Raw genomic sequence first — 18,427 nt, forward strand, 5'->3', positions numbered from 1 at the left:
TTAGTAGGACCCTAACAATACCGCCCTCAGCACACATTTCACCACACATACACCAACCTCGCCACATAAAAGTTGAAACACAAAAGTTACCACTCAAAACTCGCCACGCTGTCCCAGAGCTGTTTAAAAGATTAAAAATGAGCTGTGATTGGTTGCTATCAGCAACAGTTTTCTTTGTAGACAGTTGTGGTAACTGAGGCCTATTATTCTTATGGCCTGTTTCACACATCCGTTTGTGTCCATCAGTCAAAATCCGCCGTTTTGCAAAAAAAATAGGATTAGATAGACAGCTCAGCAGTCAGTATCACACAGGAGAGGATTAGATACACAGCTCAGCAGACAGTATCACACAGGATAGGATTAGATACGCAGTTCAGCATACAGTATCACACAGAATAGTATCAGATACACGGCTCAGCAGACAGTATCACACAGAATAGGATTAGATACACAGCTCAGCAGTCAGTATCACACAGGATAGGATTAGATGCACGTTTTTTATGTGCAATATAATCATTATAATTTGTTATAACTATCCACAGTTGGTTACTATGCCCAGGCAACGCCGGGCTCTTCAGCTAGTATATTATAAAGCCTGACCCTGTCAATCGGGCTATCCAATAGCACGCTTACTTTCCTCCCATCGTTATCTGAATCAAAGGATATTACCCTACAAATCGCCTGTTTACTTATCAAAATCAATACTCCTGCTTTCCTATTCACCGAAGGAGATCCTAAAACCGTACCCACCCACATCTTATCCATCCTGCAGAAATCTTGTTCTTTTATATGTGTCTCTTGTAGCATAGCAATGTCTGCTTTACGTTTCTTAAGGTGTCTCAACACCATCATTCTTTTGTGTGGGGGATTGAAGACTTTTACATTCCATGTTATTATTTTCGTATTAACACAACAAATGTAATATTTTCACTAAACAAGAAGACCAGTATTAACTAGATAAGCTGCTGAAATAAACAGACTAGCACAGAGAGAAAAAAATGTAAAAAAAGATAAAATCGAAACAGAGTATTAAGCCACTTTCTGACTTCACTTTTTTCGTGCATGTGTCTGTGGGAACTCTGTAATCCCATAAAACCTGCAAAAGACAAAGTGAGCAAAAACCCTGCTGTAACTAAATAAGTAAAAGCAAAAGTGCATCTAAATAATACAGAGTTTTTAGTAATACTGCTTTTGATCAAAAGTAGCATGAAAGCTATCCCACCACGACACGGTAACTCTGTTCGGGATAGTCCTACACTGTCTAATATTAAAAACCTTGCCTTGTGTCAAAGTTGACCTCAATGTGTGAACAAGGGCAGACAAAAGGACTGGGTCCCAAACAGTAGACACCAGTCTGGGGAAGCCTTATATACAATTTCCAGCTCAGGAGAGGGAGGCCACACCCCAGCTTGCACAGAATGCAAGGACTATCCCGAACAGAGTTACCTTGTCGTGGTGGCATGGCTTTCATGCTACTTTTGATCAAAAACAGTATTACTAAAAACTCTGTATTATTTAGATGCACTTTTGCTTTTATTTATTTAGTTACAGCAGGGTTTTTGCTCACTTTGTCTTTTGCAGGTTTTATGTTTTATGGCCAATGTCAACATGCATTTATATGCTGCATGTGTATCAACTCAAACCAAGCTCAATTTTTGTGTTTTTTCTCTGTATTTTTGCATTCTGTGCAAGCTGGGGTGTGGCCTCCCTCTCCTGAGCTGGAAATTGTATATAAGGCTTCCCCAGACTGGTGTCTACTGTTTGGCCCCTTACAGTAATATTTGTCCCCCATCCAGTACCCGTTGCACTAATATATCATGCTGGTATAATGTCCTTATCCTGGCTACTTTCAGTAACATAGAGTGTCTGAAAAAAACAGGACCTGATAATAAGGTGAGTATTGGTAAAAAAGAAAGTTAATACTCACCTCTCCAGCTGCCCAGCTGTTCACTGTCCTGTCCTCTTCTTTTTGCCACCGCAAGTTCCATCTCCAAGACTTCCAGTCGCGTCTAGGCCTCGGATGTCACTGTGCATCATAATGTAAATATGTCGTGATGAGTGAATGAACGATAAAAGTGCTTGTTCGTCAGCTGATTGCATTTTTGCTGGTGTGAAAATCATCATTGCTGTTAGCAAATGAGCTTTGTAACACGTAATATGCTGCCAACAAAATGACTTTTGGGGCAGAAATTTTGCGTTAACAATCGTATTGCTCTGTGCAATTGTGTCGATCGGTGTGAATGGGCCTTTAAACGGGCAATAATTGACTTCAATATAGTGGTTATTTATGGGTAGAAATTGGCCCATGAAAATAGGCCCATGTGTTTTTAGAAAATGTCCTGTTGCATAAATCACGTTTTATGTATTTGTTTTATATATTTTTTTAAATAAAGAAAAAAATCACACTTGCATTTGAAGTCTAATATTAGATTTCTACTTCCATGGACAGTAAGCATTGACCTTACTGAACAGCAGCACAGTATTTAAGGAGCTTGTTCTCATTAAGGCAAAGGGCAGTGTAAAGGGAGCAAGAGGGCTGTGAACTTATTCATCTTTTGTGAATGGTGGATTTTGTGCTCACTACTGAATATAAGGTAGATGTTATCTGTCATGGTAATCCTGTCTGAGACCACTAAAAAGTATTCAGTACAGAAGAGGAAGTGTGAGTCGAGCATGGTTCTAGGCGTTTTTTTTAAATATATGTAGTGAACTAGAAAATTAAAAAAAGAACATTATCAAACATTTTAAAAAAATACTCTTAATATAAAAACCTGATTGAAAATATTGTTCATTTTTTGATGTCACATTCCTTTTATATGAAGATGACTGTTCTTTGACACAAAGCAAAGACATAACCCTTCCAGAGAAAAAACAGTTGAGATTCTGCTCTTGACTACTAAGCTTCTAACTCTATCTCTAAATCTCTAGCACCACCTTTTGGATGTAGCAATAATGAAAGTCACTTTCGACTTGTCACATGATAGTGGATAAGAAGTCAAACCAGAAACTTCATTTGCATACACTTGTTTTTAGATATTTGCCTCTCATCAGTGCAAAGTAGGAGAACCAATATGGCTTCCTATGTTAACACCACACATAGGTGAAACTATACCCTACAAGATATATAACAAAAGTGTCAGAAATCAAATAATAAGAAAATTTATACAGCCAAACACAAGTCAGACTAGGGGACAAAAAATATCTGCAAGGGGGGTGAGTGAGGCTGCATATGATGAAGGGGGGGTGAGTGAGGCTGCATATGATGAAGGGGGGTGAGTGGGGCTGCACATGAAGAAGGGGGTAAGTGGGGCTGCACATGATGAAGGGGTGAGTGGGACTGCACATGATGAAAGGGGGGTGAGTGGGGATGCAAATGATGAATGGGGGAGAGTGGGGCTGCACATGATGAAGGGGGGTGAGTGGGGCTGCGCATGATGAAGTGGGATGAATGGGGCTGTACATGATGGAGTGGGGTGAATGGGCTGTACATGATGGAGTGGGGTGAGTGGGGCTGTACATGATGAAGGGGGTGAGTGGGGCTGTACATGATGAAGGGGGTTAGTGGGGCTGTACATGATGAAGGGGGGTGAGTGGGGCTGTACATGATGAAGTGGGGGGAGTGGGGCTGCACATGATGGAATGGGGTGAGTGGGGCTGTACATGATGAAGGGGGTGAGAGGGCTGTACATGATGGAGTGGGGTGAGTGAGGCTGTACATGATGGAGTGGGGGGAGTGGTGCTGCACATGATGAAATGGGGTGAGTGGGGCTGTACATGATGAAGGGGGTGAGTGGGGCTGTACATGATGAAGGGGGTTAGTGGGGCTGTACATGATGAAGGGGGGTGAGTGGGGCTGTACATGATGAAGTGGGGGGAGTGGGGCTGCACATGATGGAATGGGGTGAGTGGGGCTGTACATGATGAAGGGGGTGAGTGGGGCTGTAAATGATGGAGTGGGGTGAGTGAGGCTGTACATGATGGAGTGGGGGGAGTGGTGCTGCACATGATATAGTGGGGCTGCACATGATGGAGTGAGGGGAGTGGGGCTGCACATGATGGAGTGGGGCTGCACATGATGAAATGGGGTGAGTGGGGCTGTACATGATGAAGTGGGGGAGTGGGGCTGCACATGATGGAATGGGGTGAGTGGGGCTGTACATGATGAAGGGGATGAGTGGGGCTGTACATGATGGAGTGGGGTGAGTGGGGCTCTACATGATAGAGTGGGGTGAGTGGGCCTGAACATGATGGAGTGGAGCTGCACATGATGGAGTGGGGCTTCACATGATGGAGTGGGGGGAGTGGGGCTGCACATGATGAAGTGGGGATGCACATGATGAAGTGGGGGGAGTGGGGCTGCACTTGATCACAGTGGGGTAAGGGAGATTGCACATGATGAAGAGAGAGTGGGGCTGCACATGATGACTGGGGGTAAGGGGGATTGCACATGATGAAGTGGGGGGAGTTGGGCTGCACATGATGGAGTGGTGTGAGTGGGGCTGTACATGATGAAGGGGGTGAGTGGGGTTGTACATGATGAAGGGTGTTAGTAGGGCTGTACATGATGAAGGGGGGTGAGTGGGGCTGTACATGATGGAGTGGGTTGAGTGGGGCTGTACATGAGGAAGTGGGGGAGTGGGGCTGCACATGATGGAATGGGGTGAGTGGGGCTGTACATGATGAAGGGGGAGAGTGGGGCTGTACATGAAGAAGGGGGGTGAGTGGGGCTGTACATGATGGAGTGGGGTGAGTGAGGCTGTACATGATGGAGTGGGGGAGTGGTGCTGCACATGATGTAGTGGGGCTGCACATGGAGTGAGGGGAGTGGGGCTGCACATGATGGAGTGGGGCTGCACATGATGAAGTGGGGGAGTTGGGCTGCACATGATGGAGTGGGGCTGTACATGATGAAGGGGGTGAGTGGGGTTGTACATGATGAAGGGGGGTGAGTGGGGCTGTACATGATGGAGTGGGTTGAGTGGGGCTGAACATGATGAAATGGGGGAGTGGGGCTGCACATGATGGAATGGGGTGAGTGGGGCTGCACATGATGAAAGGTGAGAGTGGGGGTGTACATGATGAAGGGGGGTGAGTGGGGTTGTAAATGATGGAGTGGGGTGAGTGGTGCTGCACATGATGTAGTGGGGCTGCACATGGAGTGAGGGGAGTGGGGTTGTACATGATGAAGGGGGAGAGTGGGGCTGTACATGATGAAGGGGGGTGAGTGGGGCTGTAAATTATGGAGTGGGGCTGCACATGATGAAATGGGGTGAGTGGGGCTGTACATGATGAAGGGGATGAGTGGGGCTGTACATGATGGAGTGGGGTGAGTGGGGCTCTACATGATAGAGTGAGGTGAGTGGGCCTGAACATGATGGAGTGGAGCTGCACATGATGGAGTGGGGCTGCACATGATGGAGTGGGGGGAGTGGGGCTGCACATGATGAAGTGGGGATGCATATGATGAAGTGGGGGGAGTGGGGCTGCACTTGATGACAGTGGGGTAAGGGAGATTGCACATGATGAAGAGAGAGTGGGGTTGCACATGATGACTGGGGGTAAGGGGGATTGCACATGATGAAGTGGGGGGAGTGGGGCTGCACATGATGGAGTGGTGTGAGTGGGGCTGTACATGATGAAGGGGGTGAGTGGGGTTGTACATGATGAAGGGGGGTTAGTGGGGCTGTACATGATGAAGGGGGGTGAGTGGGGCTGTACATGATGGAGTGGGTTGAGTGGGGCTGTGCATGATGAAGTGGGGGAGTGGGGCTGCACATGATGGAATGGGGTGAGTGGGGCTGCACATGATGAAGGGGGAGAGTGGGGCTGCACATGATGAAGGGGGGTGAGTGGGGCTGTACATGATGGAGTGGGTTGAGTGGGGCTGTACATGATGAAGTGGGGGAGTGGGACTGCACATGATGGAATGGGGTGAGTGGGGCTATACATGATGAAGGGGGAGAGTGGGGCTGTACATGATGAAGGGGGTGAGTGGGGCTGTAAATGATGGAGTGGGGTGAGTGGTGCTGCACATGATGTAGTGGGGCTGCACATGGAGTGAGGGGAGTGGGGTTGTACATGATGAAGGGGGAGAGTGGGGCTGTACATGATGAAGGGGGGTGAGTGGGGCTGTAAATGATGGAGTGGGGCTGCACATGATGAAATGGGGTGAGTGGGGCTGTACATGATGAAGGGGATGAGTGGGGCTGTACATGATGGAGTGGGGTGAGTGGGGCTCTACATGATAGAGTGGGGTGAGTGGGCCTGAACATGATGGAGTGGAGCTGCACATGATGGAGTGGGGCTGCACATGATGGAGTGGGGGGAGTGGGGCTGCACATGATGAAGTGGGGATGCATATGATGAAGTGGGGGGAGTGGGGCTGCCCTTGATGACAGTGGGGTAAGGGAGATTGCACATGATGAAGAGAGAGTGGGGCTGCACATGATGACTGGGGGGTAAGGGGGATTGCACATGATGAAGTGGGGGGAGTTGGGCTGCACATGATGGAGTGGTGTGAGTGGGGCTGTACATGATGAAGGGGGTGAGTGGGGTTGTACATGATGAAGGGGGTTAGTGGGGCTGTACATGATGAAGGGGGGGAGAGTGGGGCTGTACATGATGGAGTGGGTTGAGTGGGGCTGTGCATGATGAAGTGGGGGAGTGGGGCTGCACATGATGGAATGGGGTGAGTGGGGCTGCACATGATGAAGGGGGAGAGTGGGGCTGTACATGATGTGAAGGGGGGTGAGTGGGGCTGTACATGATGGAGTGGGGGGAGTGGTGCTGCACATGATGTAGTGGGGCTGCACATGGAGTGAGGGGAGTGGGGCTGCACCTGATGGAGTGGGGCTGCACATGATGAAGTGGGGTGAGTGGGGCTGTACATGATGAAGTGGGGGAGTGGGGAAGCACGTGATGGAATGGGGTGAGTGGGGCTGTACATGATGAAGGGGGGTGAGTGGGGCTGTACATGATGAAGGGGATGAGTGGGGCTGTACATGATGGAGTGGGGTGAGTGGGGCTGTACATGATAGAGTGCGGTGAGTGGGGCTGAATATGATGGAATGGAGCTGCACATGATGGAGTGGGGCTGCACATGATGAGTGGGGGGAGTGGGGCTGCACATGATGAAGTGGGGATGCACATGATGAAGTGGGGGGAGTGAGGCTGCACTTGATGACAGTGGGGTAAGGGGGAATGCACATGATGAAGAGAGAGTGGGGCTGCACATGATGACTGGGGGGTAAGGGGGATTGCACATGATGAAGTGGGGGAAGTTGGGCTGCACATGATGGAGTGGTGTGAGTGGGGCTGTACATGATGAAGGGGGGTGAGTGGGGCTGTACATGATGAAAGGGGTGTGAGTGGGACTGTACATGATGGAGTGGGTTGAGTGGGACTGTACATGATGAAGTGGGGGGGAGTGAGGCTGCACATGATGGAATGGGGTGAGTGGGGCTGTACATGATGAAGGGGGTGAGTGGGGCTGTACATGATGAATTGGGGTAATGAGAACTGCACATGATGAATTGGGGTAAGGGGGACTGCACATGATGATGTGGGGGTGAGAGTGACTGCACATGATGACGGGGAAGTGGGGCTGCACATGAAGTGGGGGTAAGGGGGACTGCACATGATGAAGTGGGGGGAAGGGGACTGCACATGATGAAGTGTGTCTGAGGGGGACTGCACATGATGAAATGGAAGGGGGGGATAGGGGGCTGCAAATGATGAAGGGGCACTGCAGGTGAAGTGTGGGGGTGATAGGGGACTGCAATGGATGAAGTAAGCGGACTTCAAATTAAAGTGCAAATGATGAAGTAGGGGAGAGGATGGGTGACTGCAAATGATGAATTCAGTGTGAGTGATAGGGCACAGCAATTTAATTGAAGGTGGGGGTGAGGAGAGCAAATGATGAATTGAAGGTGGGGGCTGGGGAGAGCAAATGATCTATTGTGAGAACAAATAATGAATTTTGAGAGTGGAGGAGTAAGTGATATATTGAATATGGGATAGAGTAGTTGATAATGAATAGAGGGTGGGAGAGAAAGACATGACAATGAATTGAGGCGGGAGGGGCATGTAAATATAATGACTCAGGGTTAGGGTTAGAGCAGGAGGTACATAGTGGGGGGCGTTGAGGATAAAGTGCCTGGTAAAGAATTGGGGGAAAGAGTACAGGTGCTAATTAATTTATATGTTAAATGGGGAAAGAAAGTGGCTATTTATAGTTAGTAGGTGCACAGTGGTGGATTATAATTTATATTTGGAATGGTGGGTTGCATAATAACCAATTATATATTGATTGTGGGTGAACCTCTGTATTCAGATGTATAGTGTAGAAGAAAGGGAAAAAGTGGGAAATGTGCTCTGAAAGTGGTGCTCTAGGTAACTGTGTTATTTTATGCAGAGACGAGTCCTGGCTGGAAGAAGTGATGGCGGTCTGTGCTGGATGAAAAAGAAAAGCAAAGATAAGGGACTTCAGCTGGAGGCGCCACTGGTGACTCAGTGTGTTACCTGTACACTGACACTATACACTGTATACCATATACAGAGCTCCTGTGTACATTATCATCGGTGATCATTGTATTACCTGTACACTGATACTTTATACAGAGCTCCTGTGTATAATGTCACTGGTGATCACTGTATTACCTGTACAGTGACACTATACACTGTATACTATATACAGCAGTCCTGTGCATAATGTCACTGGTGATCACTGTATTACCTGTACACTGACACCATATACAGAGCTCTTGTGTATGATGTCACTGGTGATCCCTGTATTACCTGTACACTGACACTATATACACAGCTCCTGTGTATAATGTCACCAGTGATCACTGTATTACCTGTACACTGACAGTAAAATACAGAGTTCCTGTATACAATGGCACTTAGTATTGTGTTTTTTTAATTAATGATCAGTATTGCAGTATTCAGTCACTATGTGGTAGTAATATGTGGTCTGGTCATGGTGTGGCACTATTTCTCCCTTGTACAGTTGTGGCCAAAAGTATTGACACCCCTGCAATTCTGTCAGATATTACTCAGTTTCTTCCTGAAAATGATTGCAAACAAATTCTTTGGTATTATTATCTTCATTTAATTTGTCTTAAATGAAAAAACACAAAAGAGAATGAAGCAAAAAGCAAAACATTGATCATTTCACACAAAACTCCAAATATGGGCCAGACGAAAGTATTGGCACCCTCAGCCTAATAAAGCACAACCTTTAGCCAAAATAACTGCGACCAACCGCTTCTGGTAACCATCAATGAGTTTCTTACAATGCTCTGCTGGAATTTTAGACCATTCTTCTTTGGCAAACTGCTCCAGGTCCCTGATTTTTGAAGGGCGCCTTCTCCAAACTGCCATTTTTAGATCTCTCCACAGGTGTTCTATGGGATTCAGGTCTGGACTCATTGTTGGCCACCTTAGAAGTCTCCAGTGCTTTCTCTCAAACCATTTTCTAGTGCTTTTTGAAGTGTGTTTTGGGTCATTGTCCTGCTGGAAGACCCATGACCTCTGAGAGAGACCCAGCTTTCTCACACTGGGCCCTACATTATGCTGCCAAATTTGTTGGTAGTCTTCAGACTTCATAATGCCATGCACACAGTCAAGCAGTCCAGTGCCAGAGGCAGCAAAGCAACCCCAAAACATCAGGGAACCTCCGCCATGATTGACTGTAGGGACCGTGTTCTTTTCTTTGAATGCCTCTTTTTTTCTCCTGTAAACTCTATGTTGATGCCTTTGCCCAAAAAGCTCTACTTTTGTCTCATCTGACCAGAGAACATTCTTCCAAAACATTTTAGGCTTTTTCAGGTAAGTTTTGGCAAACTCCAGCCTGGCTTTTTTATGTCTCGGGGTAAGAAGTGGGATCTTCCTGGGTCTCCTACCATACAGTCCCTTTTCATTCAGACACCGACGGATAGTATGGGTTGACACTGTTGTACCCTCGGACTGCAGGGCAGCTTAAACTTGTTTGGATGTTAGTCGAGGTTCTTTATCCAACATCCGCACAATCTTGCGTTGAACTCTCTTGTCAATTTTTCTTTTCCATCCACATCTAGGGAGGTTAGCCACAGTGCCATGGGCTTTAAACTTCTTGATGACACTGCGCACAATAGACACATGAACATTCAGGTCTTTGGAGATGGACTTGTAGCCTTGAGATTGCTCATGCTTCCTCACAATTTGGTTTCTCAAGTCCTCAGAAAGTTCTTTGGTCTTCTTTCTCTTCTCCATGTTCAATGTGGTACACACAAGGACACAGGACAGAGGTTGAGTCAACTTTAATCCATGTCAACTGGTGTGTGATTTAGTTATTGCCAACACCTGTTAGGTGCCACAGGTAAGTTACAGGTGCTGTTAATTACACAAATTAGAGTAGCATCACATGATTTTTCGAACAGTGCCAATACTTTTGTCCACCCTCTTTTTTATGTTTGGTGTGGAATTATATCCAATTTGGCTTTAGGACAATTCGTTTTGTGTTTTTTCATTTAAGACAAATTAAATGAAGATAATAATACCAAAGAATTTGTGTTTACAATCATTTTCAGGAAGAAACTGAGTATTACCTGACAGAATTGCAGGGGTGCCAATACTTTTGGCCACAACTGTATGTGGTATTATTCAGTCACTATGTGGTGGTAATATGTGGTCTGGCCATGGTGCGGCGATATTTGTTCCTTGTATGTGGTATTATTCGGTCACTATGTGGTGGTAATATGTGGTCTGGCCAAGGTGTGGTGGTATTTGTTCCTTGTATTTGGTATTATTCGGTTACTATGTGGTGGTAGTATGTGGTCTGGTCATGGTGTGACAATATTTGTCCCTTGTATGTGGTATTAATGGTTGTTTTAAAAAAATGTAAATGTGTGTGACTCATTCCCTTAAAGAAAAACACATAAATATGTATTTATTTTTAATAGTTTAGAGTAGAGTATAGTGTTGAGCATTCCGATACCGCAAGTATCGGGTATCGGCCGATACTTGCTGTATCGGAATTCCGATACCGACATCCGATATTTTTTCAATATCGGATGTCGGTATCGGAATCGGAAGTTCAAAGTTGATTGACAGCCTGACGTCATCATGATGCGCGGTGTGTGCGCATCATGATGCGCCGTCATTTCGGGCCTTCCGGTGGTCTCTGCCGGCCTGCCGGGGGGCTGTGCAGGCTCCGGTGGTCTGTGCCGGCCTGCCGGGTGGCTGTGTCGGCCTGCCGGTGGTCTGTGCAGGCTCCGGGGGGCTGTGCCGGCCTGCCGGGGGGCTGTGCCGGCCTGCCGGTGGTCTGTGCAGGCTTCGGGGGTCTGTGCAGGCATCGTCCGATGGGACTACAAGTCCCATCGGGCGATGCCTGCTACCATGACAGTGATTGACACATTAGCCAATGATGGGACAGTAGTAGTCCCATCATCCGGCTAATGTGTTGAATGTAAAAAAAAAAAAAAAAAAAAAAAAAAATGTAGTATATATGTAGTATGTATGTAGTATGTATGTAGCATGTAGTATGTATGTAGCATGCATGTAGTATGTATGTAGCATGCATGTAGTATGTATGTAGTATATATGTAGTATGTATGTAGCATGCATGTAGTATATATGTAGTATGCATGTAGCATGTAGTATGTATGTAGCATGCATGTAGTATATATGTAGTATGTATGTAGTATGTATGTAGCATGTAGTATGTATGTAGCATGTAGTATGTATGTAGCATGCATGTATGTATGTAGCATGCATGTAGTATGTATGTAGCATGCATGTAGCATGTATGTAGCATGCATGTAGTATGTAGCATGTATGTAGTATGCATGTAGTATATATGTAGTATGTATGTTACATGTAGTCTATATGTAGTATGCATGTTGCATGCATGTAGTATATATGTAGTATGTATGTTGCATGCATGTAGTATATATGTAGTATGTATGTTGCATGCATGTAGTATATATGTAGTATGAATGTAGCATGTATGTAGTATGTAGCATGTATGTAGCATGCATGTAGTATGCATGTTGCATGTAGTATATATGTAGTATGTATTTTACATGTAGTATATATGTAGTATGCATGTTGTATGTATGTAGCATGTATGTAGCATGTAATTTTTTTTTTTTTTTTACATTCAACACATTAGCCGGATGATGGGACTACTACTGTCCCATCATTGGCTAATGTGTCAATCACTGTCATGGTAGCAGGCATCGCCCGATGGGACTTGTAGTCCCATCGGACGATGCCTGCACAGACCCCCGAAGCCTGCACAGACCACCGGCAGGCCGGCACAGCCCCCTGGCAGGTCAGCACAGCCCCCCGGAGCCTGCACAGACCACCGGCAGGCCGGCACAGCCCCCCGGCAGGCCGGCACAGACCACCGGAGCCTGCTCAGCCCCCCCGGCAGGCCGTCACAGCCCCCCGGCAGGCCGGCACAGACCACCGGAGCCTGCACAGACCCCCTGGCAGGCCGGCACAGCCCCCCGAAAGGCCCGTACAGACCCCAGAGAGGCTGTACAAGGCAAAAATAGGGTTTTTCTTATTCCAATACCGGAAGTCCCATAGACTTGAATGGGACTTCCGGTATCGGAATCGGCGATACCGATACTTTTTTTTAAGATCGGCCGATCCATTCCGATCCGATACTTTGAAGTATCGGATGGTATCGCTCAACTCTAGTAGAGTAGGGCTAAGCCGAAAGAGTCTACCATGTCGTGGTATCAGCTTAAAAATTATTTTGGCCAGAACAAAAGTTGCTGGTTATGAATGTGATCTGGTGTTTGATGGGAACTGTTAATATCTGATCGGTGAGGAAGTGGTGATGAAGTTGTTTTTCCAAGAGTTGGCTGTGGGACGGTGGAGGCGTAGCTGGTGTGAAACCTGGGCGGAGTCTCAAGGGAACCCAAAAATTTTGCCAGTATGGGGCCCCGAAATTCCTAGTGGAAGCCCTGGTCTCTCTCATAAGCTGTAGACCGCAGCTTCATGAGACTTCAGTGTGCTCACGCAGGCAGCGTGATGACATTATTGTCTTGTGCCGCTCTGCGGACCGGAAGAGAAAATGGAGGCTGCAGTGCCGGGAATCAGGATGAGGTGAGTATAAACTTCATTATTTTTAATATGAAGAACTGGGGCCATCCTTCTATATATATGGGAGAACTGGGGCCTTTTACTATATATATGGGGAGAACTGGGGCCATCATACTAGATATGTGGGGAGAACTGGGGCCATCGTGCTATATATATGGGCAACCAGGGCCATCGCACTATATTTATGGTGGGAACTGGGGCCATTGCACTATATATACTATATATATCCCATATCTCTATAGTAAGCTTGGTTCTCCTCCCATATCTCTGTGGTAAGCTCTGTTCTGCTCCCATATTTCTGGAGTAAGCTCGGTTCTGCTCCCATATCTCTGAAGTAAGCTCGGTTCTGCTCCCATATCTCTGGAGTAAGCTCGGTTCTGCTCCCATATCTCTGGAGTAAGCTCGGTTCTGCTCCCATATCTCTGGAGTAAGCTCGGTTCTGCTCCCATATCTCTGGAGTAAGCTCGGTTCTGCTCCCATATCTATGCAGTAAGCTCCTTACTGTTCCCATATCTACATACCAGCCTATTTTTAAAGCCTGTTATCTCTGCTGCTTTAATGCAATGGCCAGAGATAAGCAGGAAAAAGGATTGCCACTGCCTTGTGATTGCCCCCCAGGCTGACAAGTGCCAGCCAGCCCCTGATGACAATGACCCGAAACTCACAGCAAGGTCAAATAAGGAGTGGCTCCATAAGAAGCATTTCAAGTCCCGGAGCGGCTTAGCCAGTCTCCAGACCTGAACCCAATAGAAAATCTTTGGAGGGAGCAGAAACTCAATGTTGCCCAGTGACAGTCCTGAAATCTGAAAGATATGCAGAAGATCTATATGGAGGAGTGGGTCAAAATCCCTGCTGGAGTGTGTGCAAACTTGATCAAGAATTAGAAGAAATGTCTGACCTCTGTAATTGCAAACAAAGGTTTCTGTAACAAATAGTAAGGTCTGCTTTTGTATTGTAGCAAAGATTTCTTTCATGTAAGGCTGGTTTCAAACTAGTGCATTTTACATGCAGCGCACGGTGCCGCTAAGCCCCGCCCCCTGCCCGACCCGTCCGGTCATTTCCTCCTACTATCGCACACGACTGCATGCGATCTGCGCACCCTATCTTTAGCATAGGGTGCGCAGACCGTGCGCTGGCCGTGCTCATGTAGGATTTTTGCGTGCGCTGCGCACTTTTGAAGGTGCGCCGGAGTGCGCTGAACGCACCACGTTGCATTTTGGTGCGCTCGGCGCACCTTCAAAAGTGCGCAGCGCACGCAAAAATCCTACAAGCGCACGGCCAGCGCATGGTCTGCGCACCCTATGCTAAAGATAGGGTGCGCAGATCGCATGCAGCCGTGTACGATAGTAGGAGGAAATGACCGGACGGGGCAGGCAGGGGGCGGGGCTTAGCAGCGCCATGCGCTGCCTGTAAAATGCGCTAGCCTGAAACCAGCCTAAGACAATTCAAATTTATTACGTAAAAATTATACAATGTGATATTCTGGTTTTATTTTTAGATTCTGTCTCTCACAGTTGAAGTGTACCTATGATAAAAAAATAAAAGACCTCTACATTCTTTGTAGGTGGGAAAACTTGCAAAATTGTCGTTATTTTCCCTACTGTGTTTATGCATGAGCTTGTACAAATGATAAAGTAACATAGAATTAAAATATAAGAAATAGATAAATAGACAGTTTTGTCCTATTGTTCAAAGATGGAAATGTATTTAAATACATAACATTTAATTGGATTATTAAAACCTACAAATGGAGGAGCACATACCAGGTTAGCAAATGAAATTGTTATTGAAGAAACATAAATGCAGGTACAAACACATAATTAAAACGGGACGATATGACACAGGACTTAATATCTGATTGTCCAATACACAGAAGCAAAAAAACACGAAATGTGTTGGAGAACATTTTGTTTGCCCTTCTTTTCCTAACACATGCCACACTTGTTGGCCGTATTCATAGGTTACTGCTATTTTACTTAAACTTCCTTCCATTGTGGGTTTCACTCTCGCCATGTGGTTTGTCATATATTAAGCTTAGTGAATCATTTATTGTATTTCTGTTCTTTTGGGTCATCTAATTGTAATGTGGGGTTTGGCACATGTATTAAATCTTTGCACTAATCTGTTTATTTGCCATTTAGATATGATTAGGTGTACTAATCACTTATTCGCGTTTATATCTTGTATCAGGGTATTGTATTGGACAGTCAGATATTTGATCCTGTGTCATATGATCCTGTTTTAACTGCTTCATGACCGCCAATGGTAGATAAACATTGGTGCTAGCAGGGCTTTGAGCAGCGCCGTTTGTCTATAGTCAGCGGTTTTGTGCTGATCGGGACCTACCCATGTACCTGATAACGAGGGGATTCCGGCACACAACGCTTCCTATGACCCCCGACCTCATCGAGACCTGATTGGTTCAGGTCCTGATGAAGTCAGCGTCACACCAGCCAATGAGACAAATCACTGAGAAGGATTGTTGCAGCAAAAGACTTTCCCGGGCGGTTAGACTCATAATAACTCTGTTTCTCCTCTGATCTGCTGTCAGTGAGAGATTAGAGGAGAAACAATGTGACAAGTGTTGCTGGCAACAGCTGTGCTAATCATCGATCTTGTTATAAAGTAAAAAAAAATAGATAAGGCAGGTTAGGGTTAGTGCTATATTTAGGGCTAGTGTTAGGCTAAAATTAGGGTTAGGCTAAAGTTAGGGTTAGGGTTAGGCTAAAGTTAGGGTTATTGTTAGACTAAAGTTAGGGTTAGGGTTAGGCTAAAGTTAGGCTTAGGCTAAAGTTAGGGTTATGGTTAGGGTAAAGTTAGGGTTAGGATAAGGCTAAAGTTAGGGTTATTGTTAGGCTAAAATTAGGGTTAGTGTTAGGCTAAAGTTTGGGGTAGTATTAGGCTAAAGTTACGGTTAAGCTAAAGTTAGGGTTAAGCTAAACTTAGGGTTAGGGTTAGGCTAAAGTTAGGGTTATTGTTAGGATAAAGTTAGGGTTAGTGTTAGGCTAAAGTTAGAGTTAGGGTTAGGCTAAAGTTAGGGTTAGACTTAGCCTAAAGTTAGGGTTAGGCTAAAGTTAGGGTTACGATAAAGTTAGGGTTATTGTTAGTCTAAAGTTAGTGTTAGGCTAAAGTTAGGGTTAGTGTTAGGCTAAAGATAGGGTTAGGGATCGTTACAGAAACGATATGGATGATCCTCAACCGTATAGGCGCCACCGCTTGGGATGTGTCAACCGCCGTGATGCCACGGAAGTGATCATGACAGACGGCTCGAAGCTGAGATCTTTGCCCCAGCACTATTGGTGCTCGGCATCCGTAGAGGCGTCAACCATGTGGCTGGTTCACCCCCCGTGATGAGGTATGCGGATTTCCGGCAAGTTATTTCCGATCACCTCCGCTGGCGTCTTTCACGTGTGGCTGACTCACACCCCGAGGTGCGCACGGGTTACCGGACTGTTATGCTGGACACTTCAAAATGGAGCGGTGAGTAGAAGACATTCGTCCACCACATATAGACATATGACATACGTGCAGGGAAGGTGACCGGTTCTATTGCTTGTATCCCCGCAGTCACCCCCGGACTCCACTTACATGTCCCGTATGCCACAGAGCAACGAAATACCTATCCACACATCTTAGGAGGACATGTCTGAGGACCCAGAGTGATTCTGATATAAAAGCTGCCCTTGCATCAGCCAAGTTTCAGCTCAAATGCATTGCCGAAAGAGGTACAACTATCCGCTTCAATGACCTCAAGCCTCTCCAGTCCTTGGAGGAGACTGTATCCTTCTTAGAAGGTCGCGGATTTTTAATAGCCAACAAGCCTAGGTTTGAGCATCAAATCCCGCCACTGAGCTCTGAAGAGCCCGCTCAGGTACCACCAGCCATTTTGGAGCTCTGCCCAGGCACTATGCCCCTGACGGAGCTAGATTCGGATGAGATCGATATCCCTTTGCTTTTACGGCCTGCAGAAAGCCCCCTGCCCCTGGCAGAGCTAGCTTCAGATGAGATCGATATCCCTTTGCTTTTACGGCCTGCAGACAGCCCCCTGCCCCTGGCAGAGCCAGATGCATCGGATGAGGCTTCACTTTTACAGCCTGTGGAAAGTTTTCAAGAAAGCCCTCGCTCAGAGACTGCCCACACAGGGGCCTGTTCTGACCCCATGGAAGATGAGGAGGTCACTGACGGTAGCGATTTAAGAATTCAGAAAAGGCAGTGGAAGGACAAAAATCGCACCGCTACAAAGATGGCCGGCTTGTATAAGCGACACTCAATGAACGACGCTATGTTCAAAGGTTTCCGCTCATACCTAACCATTACACACGGGGTGCCAAACTGCCAACAGGAGGTCTCAAATGTTTCCAGGTTCCTCTTCTTTGTGAACCCGAGAAGAGTAACCCTGGAGTACCTACTGAAGCCAAATAAAATCAATGAATTTTTTGAAAAACTCGGAAACCTCAAGCTATCGAAACAGACCTCCCTCAGAATGCTGAAGCATATACGGAGATTCACTGTCTATCAGATGAGGGCCACGGGACTGAGAATAGAAAAGCCAGAACTCTACAAGGCCTGTGAGGTATTCATGAATCACACTGAGGACCTACAGAAGACATTGTACAAGGGCGCCTGCAAGGAGTCTGTTAGTAAGCGGTACACACCCTTCAAAGTATCGCATATGCGGCTTGATTTTTGCCATGTATGTTCAATAATTCCTCTTATTTTTCCCCAGGTACGATCTACTGAGGAAGCCGCTAAAATCGCCCGTGGACTGCCAGATTATTCTGGAGGAGGCAAGGCCAACTTTTCTAGCCAGCATAGCCTCTGTGGAAGAGGGCGGATCAAATGAAGAACGCCGGGAAATTGCACTCTACCTCCAGGCCCTGCTGGTTCTGAAAAATCTCCAGAGACCAGGTGTCATCCGTAACATGACGGTAAGTAGTCAGACCCTGTGGGTCAGCGGTCTCCCATGCACCAGTTCAATAACTTTCCACATCAGGTTTCAGAGTGGACCGAGAGGATCCATCACGTGTACCACGACAGACAGATGACAGTTGTCGGTGTGAAGACTCACAAATGTTCCACCACTCAGGTCGCAGTGTTCGTACTTTCAGAGGAAGAAGAATCGGTAAGGGACTCAACCAGTCAGGGAGCCCAGGCAACACCACTCCACATGGGGAGCAAACCCCTCTCTTTTTCCTTTTTCAGTGGTTCAAAGTGTATGCAGAACATGTCCGACCTGTCTATACCGCTGGCCGAAGGAAGGTCACTAATTTCTTTGTGACGTGTACGGGGAAGGCCATAGCAAATCCATCCGTGGGCCTCAGGCAATACC

At 46.6% G+C, this 18,427-nt stretch overlaps 1 long non-coding RNA gene across 1 annotated transcript in view; it reads right to left on the bottom strand.

Annotated features, from left to right (window-relative positions):
* The window catches only part of LOC141089382 (uncharacterized), a 153,491-nt gene that overhangs the window by 19,585 nt on the left and 115,479 nt on the right, over nt 1–18,427 (bottom strand). The window contains exon 2 of the long non-coding RNA XR_012232267.1: nt 1,928–2,026. This is a non-coding gene — a long non-coding RNA (uncharacterized lncRNA). The remainder of the gene's footprint in view (nt 1–1,927; nt 2,027–18,427) is intronic.

The sequence above is a fragment of the Dendrobates tinctorius genome, unplaced genomic scaffold (assembly GCF_039654945.1).
Source record: "Dendrobates tinctorius isolate UK_male_01 unplaced genomic scaffold, ASM3965494v1 ptg000046l, whole genome shotgun sequence".
NCBI classification, from domain to species: domain Eukaryota; kingdom Metazoa; phylum Chordata; class Amphibia; order Anura; family Dendrobatidae; genus Dendrobates; species Dendrobates tinctorius.